We start from the raw sequence: 7038 nt of genomic DNA on the forward strand, positions 1-7038 counted from the left end.
TCAGTGTTCAGAAGATTTTAAGGGTTTTCAAGGTATTTTGGGTCTTTAAGTGTCTTGAGGTCTTTTGGGTCTTTGGAATCTTTAAGGGTATTTGCAGTGTTTTGGGTCTTCGGAGTAGTTTGGGTCTTCAGGGTATTTGCACTCTTTTGGGTCTTTAAGGGTCTTTGGGATATTATGGGTCTTTGGGGTCTTTGTGGTCAATTGGGTCTTCTGGGTGTTTTATGTCTTTTAGGTCTTTTGGGTCTCCGTCATCTTTAAGGGTCTTTGTGATATTTTGGGTCTTTGGTGTCTTTGGCATATTGTGTTTTAGGGGTCTTTAAGGGTCTTCTGGGTCTTTTCAGTCTTTGGGGTCTTTAGGGTATTCGGGATATTTTGGGTCTTTGGGGTCCATATATGGATGTTACATTCGCTTCTCTCAAATCCTCAAATCTCTCAAATCCACTACCTGTTCTGACTCCAGTGAACTATTAAAGATATCAACTAATACCACACTTATCTTCCAACAATACTTAGGGTTAGGGTTAGGGTTAGGGTTAGGGTTAGGGTTAGGGTTAGGGTTAGGGTTAGGGTTAGGGTTAGGGTTACTCTCGGATGCATATTTTCTGGCTCAGGAGCTGTCCGCTGTTTCTTCACTTCCTCTATTCCAACCTGGATCTCTTCTGAAAGCCCTTACTGACCCCCGACATAGATACTCTCTCTGCAATATTGGAAGTTCCCATGACTGTTTCCATGTAAATGTCGAAGCAAATAATATTTAATAATCCTGCGATCTCACACTCGTTGTTTACCAATTCTCCTTTGCTACTCCTCAAGGGATCCATGCTCCTCTAAAGCCTTTCCTTATATACTTAAATAATGTCTTGCTGTTAGGTTTAACATTCCTGGCTATGCCCTTATGTGCCCTTTTGGCCTGCTGAGTTGTTATTTAAGGCCAATGTGTTTATTAGGCGACATAAGCACGAGGGTGTCGATGGGATAAAATGAGAAAAGGAAGTATCGTGGTGGAGTGTGGGAGTGGAGAGAGGAAGGAATTTTTTTTTAGAAGAGAGTAAGAAGAGGAAAGGAAGCATGGATAGAACACACGGGGGAGGAAAGAGGTCAAATATTTACATATGTAACTAGATTGGGACCACTCGGTAGGGAACACACCTCCACCAGGCTGAACAGGTTACGTTTTGTATTCCACCGATAGGCCGGATCTGGATCTGGACCTGGAGCAACATCTGATCAATTAGTACGTGTCACACACCCAACCTGTCCATAAAGTCTTTTTTTGTACACAGAATCGAGGCTCGTGTAAGAGCTAACGCATTGAACATGAAAACATGACAACATGCACAGACACATAAAACATACAATGAAGGGAGCGAGAGACAAGAGGGGGAGAGAGAGGGAAGCACACAAGCACAGCAACAGCAGAAAACAGGGACATGGGGAGATCTGTGGAAGGCGGAGGGCTGGTGGAGGAGGGGGAGGGGTACACGGTATAAAGCAAATGAACACGACTAGGAATTTCATGAAAGAAGTTGGGGATTGAAAAAGGAGGGTTTGGGGTGTTTTAACGGGGGTAGGAAAGATCAAGGTTTTGGATGGGGGAAGATAAGAGATGGTGGTGAACAGGTGTTTTAGAGACCTGGAGGGTGGAGTGGGATTGAAGAGAGTGACGGAGTTTGTTCCAGAGGCGGGAGAAAAGAGGATTGAAGGAGTGAAGGTGAGCAGAGAGCCTTGATTTTGGCAGTTTAACCATAAGAGGGTTGCAGGCAGATCTTGTGCGACCTGAAGGAATATTTGGGGGACAGAGCCCAGAGAGTGCTGGGGGGGCAAGGCCGGAGAGGAGTCGGTAGAAGACGGAAAGACCACCAACCTGCCTGCGGCGAGTGAGTAAAAGGCCCTCGGAGTTAGCTTCATCGCGGGAGATTCCAATGATTCTGAAAGCTTTGGTTTCAACCTCGTGAAGCCGAGCCAGGTGTGAGGCAGGTGCACCGGCCCAGAGGGGGGAACAGTTTAGCTCTTATACGAGCATCGACTTTGTGTACAAAAAAAAAAGTTTCATCTGAATTTCATCCACAACTTTTTGAGATAACCTGCTATGTATCAGTTTTAACTCCATCTCTCAATGGTGAAGAATCACATTAATTTTTTTTACTGATCCGGATTTCAATCTTCACCAAATATTTAATAAACTCTTCTTGGTCCCTCCCACACCTAACCTGTCCACCAAGTTTCGTCCGAATCCATCAACAACTTTTTTTACATATCCTGTTAACAGACAGACAGACAGGCAGACAGGTGTTAAAACATAACCTCCATCCATATTCGGTGGCGGACGTAATAAATAGATAAAGCCCCTCCTCAGTTCACAATTATTAAAAGCAATCACTGGAGGACACCGGACAGATGGCGGCCATGCTGAGCGTCATGATTGTAAAGACGCAAACTTCTTCTTCCTATCTGAAGGAAGCTTCCACAACCAAGCACGAAGCTTCAGGGAATACCGAATGGGTCTCTCAGGATGAAAACTTTCCAGATATTGTGGGGGAAATTTGACAAACAATGGCGCCCTCCTGCGGACAACCAAGAGACCTTGAGCAGGAGCAGGTTGAGCTGACGTTTCAGATGAACATCGTCAGGTTTCTTTGTTCGGGTTTCAATCCGTCAACATCGTTACAAATTGGGACATCTCCTCGGGAATCTTGTGTGCGGCTTGTCCACCTTTACTACATTTGTCGACCCTGCTTGGACTTTTGTTTTCCGAAAGTGCATCATGTATGATGTATGTACAACTGCATGACATTTTACACACGATAAATTGAATACCGAGTTATAACAAAGTAGGATTTCAAGTTTGCAACAAAAATGATGAACGTTAAACATGGGAAAGAAACAGGTGGGAAGAGGATATCGAAGATCTATAATACGCAGAGTGAGGCCATTGGGAACATCAAGGCTGCACAATGGCTGCCAACCTATGGTTGCTTATCCATGCCCTACCCCTTTTGACATCAAGGCTGCACAATGGCTGCCAACCTATGGTTGCTTATCCATGCTCTACCCTTTTGACATCAAGGCTGCACAATGGCTGCCAACCTATGGTTGCTTATCCATGCTCTACCCCTTTTGACATCAAGGCTGCACAATGGCTGCCAACCTATGGTTGCTTATCCATGCTCTACCCTTTTGACATCAAGGCTGCACAATGGCTGCCAACCTATGGTTGCTTATCCATGCTCTACCCTTTTGACATCAAGGCTGCACAATGGCTGCCAACCTATGGTTGCTTATCCATGCTCTACCCCTTTTGACATCAGGGCTGCACAATGGCTGCCAACCTATGGTTGCTTATCCATGCTCTACCCCTTTTGACATCAGGGCTGCACAATGGCTGCCAACCTATGGTTGCTTATCCATGCTCTACCCCTTTTGACATCAAGGCTGCACAATGTCTGCCAACCTATGGTTGCTTATCCATGCTCTACCCCATTTTGACATCATAGTTGCACAATGGCTGCCAACCTATGGTTGCTTATCCATGGTCTACCCCTTTTGACATCAAGGCTGCACAATGTCTGCCAACCTATGGTTGCTTATCCATGGTCTACCCCTTTTGACATCAAGGCTGCACAATGGCTGCCAACCTATGGTTGCTTATCCATGCTCTACCCCTTTTGACATCATAGTTGCACAATGGCTGCCAACCTATGGTTGCTTATCCATGCTCTACCCCTTTTGACATCATAGTTGCACAATGGCTGCCAACCTATGGTTGCTTATCCATGCTCTACCCCTTTTGACATCAAGGCTGCACAATGGCTGCCAACCTATGGTTGCTTATCCATGGTCTACCCCTTTTGACATCAAGGCTGCACAATGTCTGCCAACCTAGGGTTGCTTATCCATGCTCTACCCCTTTTGACATCATAGTTGCACAATGGCTGCCAACCTATGGTTGCTTATCCATGCTCTACCCCTTTTGACATCATAGTTGCACAATGCCTGCCAACCTATGGTTGCTTATCCATGCTCTACCCCTTTTGACATCAAGGCTGCACAATGGCTGCCAACCTATGGTTGCTTATCCATGCTCTACCCTTTTGACATCAAGGCTGCACAATGGCTGCCAACCTATGGTTGCTTATCCATGCTCTACCCCTTTTGACATCAAGGCTGCACAATGGCTGCCAACCTATGGTTGCTTATCCATGCCCTACCCTTTTGACATCAAGGCTGCACAATGGCTGCCAACCTATGGTTGCTTATCCATGCTCTACCCTTTTGACGTCAAGGCTGCACAATGGCTGCCAACCTATGGTTGCTTATCCATGGTCTACCCCTTTTGACATCAAGGCTGCACAATGGCTGCCAACCTATGGTTGCTTATCCATGCTCTACCCTTTTGACATCGTAGTTGCACAATGGATGCCAACCTAGGGTTGCTTATCCATGCTCTACCCCTTTTGACATCAAGGCTGCACAATGGCTGCCAACCTATGGTTGCTTATCCATGCTCTACCCCTTTTGACATCAAGGCTGCACAATGGCTGCCAACCTATGGTTGCTTATCCATGCTCTACCCCTTTTGACATCATAGTTGCACAATGGCTGCCAGCCTATGGTTGCTTATCCATGCTCTCCCCCTTTTGACATCAAGGTTGCACAATGGCTGCCAACCTATGGCTGCTTATCCATGCTCTACCCTTTTGAAATGCTGAACGTCAAGCAACGAAGCAGCACGTACCTTGTTTTTAAAGTCTGTGGTAAAACTCGTCCGGGGTTCAAACCACAGACCGCCGCTCATTACACCACCAAGTCTAATGAATGAATACTTTGAATGGAAATCAACACAAGCGTAAAAGGATGTAAGTTGAAAAGGAAGATTGGGCTTCTTGAAAAGCGCTATATAAAATAAATGTATTATTATTATTATTATTATGTTTTGATGGCGACAGATATATAGATAATTACAGAATTAAATAAAACACGATCATAGGGCCTCCGAGAAACAAAGGCGGCGGATAATCATGCATTACGGTTACCCGGTTATTGAAGGTTCAAACGGAACTGAAAATCATCAAATCAAGGGCATCACACGAAAAGCTTTGGGTACGTCATACCGATTCATGCAGCGTCGCACGACAACAAAATATACACCGCTCGAAACACTTAACGACGGCGCAATGAATACACAACGGTAACTGTCCGGTGGAGGAGGAGCCAAGACGAGAGACGCCCCAGACGTTGCTAGGATACGAGACGGAACTACGTCGGCAAACGGAAGTCAATGCCTTTAACGGGTTGCTTGTGATCGTTTCAAAATCATTTTTTTTACATTAAAAAATAATGATAACAGAACTATTTTCAAGAAGAACAAACAAAACAGAGGACGAAAAAAACCCACAAATTAAAATTATTTGCAGAATGACAAATCCGTATATATTAATAAATTAATAAGCGTGGAGGAGAATAGGTAAAAAGCTCGGGTTGGAGTATATAGACCCCGATTGGTTACCTATACTTAATTGTAAATATAGAATTAGAATGGAGGAGAAAGGGAAAAATATAGGAAGGAGAAGAAGAGGGGGTTAAATGGTCAATCAAATAACAACAGAAATTACACAACAGGATAAAATCTTGAATTTAAACAAACTTCAAACACTCAAAAACAGGATAAAGTATTTACGAGCTCACTCTATAGGTATTCAACAATAACTTCGACTTACGTTTAAATGTATGCAAGACGGAAGTTGACTGGACATTTGAATCCAATGATTTCCAAAATTGGGGTTCAGTAAAAATTATATTGTAGCGGTTACCGGAAGCATGACACAATTAGTCAATTACCTTGCACCGGCCGATGACGCAACCGGCGAGCGGTCACTTGTCCGGACCACGGAGGTATATAATATGGAGAGCCAATTGGCCACCTCGCAGCATTAGCCGCCGTGAAGCCACCGGAAATAGTCTGGCGGCCATATTGGGAAGCCGATCGTAAGCCTGTCAAAGCAAAGGCGTGGCGCACTGATGATGCAGCTGGAGCGAATTTTAGGACCGCCGACTATTTAATTAATATAGAATACTAATATTTGAACTGATATTCGGGCTCAGAATCCCGTTCTTTAAGGAAATGGTGTTCATTAAGTTTGAAGTTGATTCTAGACGCATTTTTCCTGGGGAATCCAATGGTTTAGAGCTTGTTTGAAAAAAAAGTGCCCAAAATTACCGCTCGGTGTTCTTTATCGTTCTTCTCATGACCCAATCACCCACTAGTAGGAATAAGAATCCTGACATGTTACACCCCTGTTTAACTCCCGTCTTCACCTTGAACCATTCTGTTGTTTCACCTTGGTCGACGACCGCACATTGAAAGTCTTGGTAAAGGGCTTTTACAAGGTTCACTAATTTTCCAGGTATGCTGTATTTCTTCATTATGACCCAGACTTTCTCTGGGCAAGGAGTCGAAAGCTTTCTAGAAATCTATAAAATTGAGGTACATCGTCGTTTGCCATTCTTTGGCTTGTTCTATAATATTCCTCAATATAAAGATCTGATTTGTTGTCATGTTATATGATGTTACTTAATTCAGTCATTATATTGTAACTAAGATGTGTATGTTTCTATTACCGAGATGTTAGAAACCACGCAGATATAATGATAACCAGAGTTTATTCTACACTGACATGGGTCAGCAACACATCAACAGTGAGTCAGTCACATAAATGACATGAAACGCTGTCATGTAGTTAACCCACACAATTCACAGTTAACCCACAAAACACACCCACACCATGTAGAGATGAGGTCGCTCTTATATTTCAGCTTGCTCTGGTGTTGCCTCACTGGTGAGCAAACAGGACCAGTTTGCAATATTTTTTCCTGATGCGCTCTTCCTTCATGTCATCATCGAGTGTTCTCACAACATGATGGAAACGTATCTTGCTGTATGATTGTGATACAGAATGTATTAAAGCAAACACATGGTTGCTGTCTGCCTCACAGTCAAACATGTGCCGATCCAAGGAAGCAAATGTAGACCGACCGACC

The 7038-nt window shown here is 44.0% G+C and overlaps 1 protein-coding gene across 1 annotated transcript in view; it reads right to left on the reverse strand.

Moving 5' to 3' along the window:
- The window catches only part of LOC137423834 (uncharacterized), a 141793-nt gene extending 136632 nt beyond the window's left edge, over positions 1-5161 (reverse strand). The window contains exon 1 of the mRNA XM_068111377.2: positions 5112-5161. The gene's annotated coding sequence lies outside the window, so the exon portion shown is untranslated. The remainder of the gene's footprint in view (positions 1-5111) is intronic.
- Between the last annotated feature and the right edge of the window lie 1877 nt (positions 5162-7038).

The sequence above is a fragment of the Myxine glutinosa genome, chromosome 3, assembly GCF_964187855.1.
Source record: "Myxine glutinosa chromosome 3, kmMyxGlut1.1, whole genome shotgun sequence".
NCBI lineage: Eukaryota > Metazoa > Chordata > Myxini > Myxiniformes > Myxinidae > Myxine > Myxine glutinosa.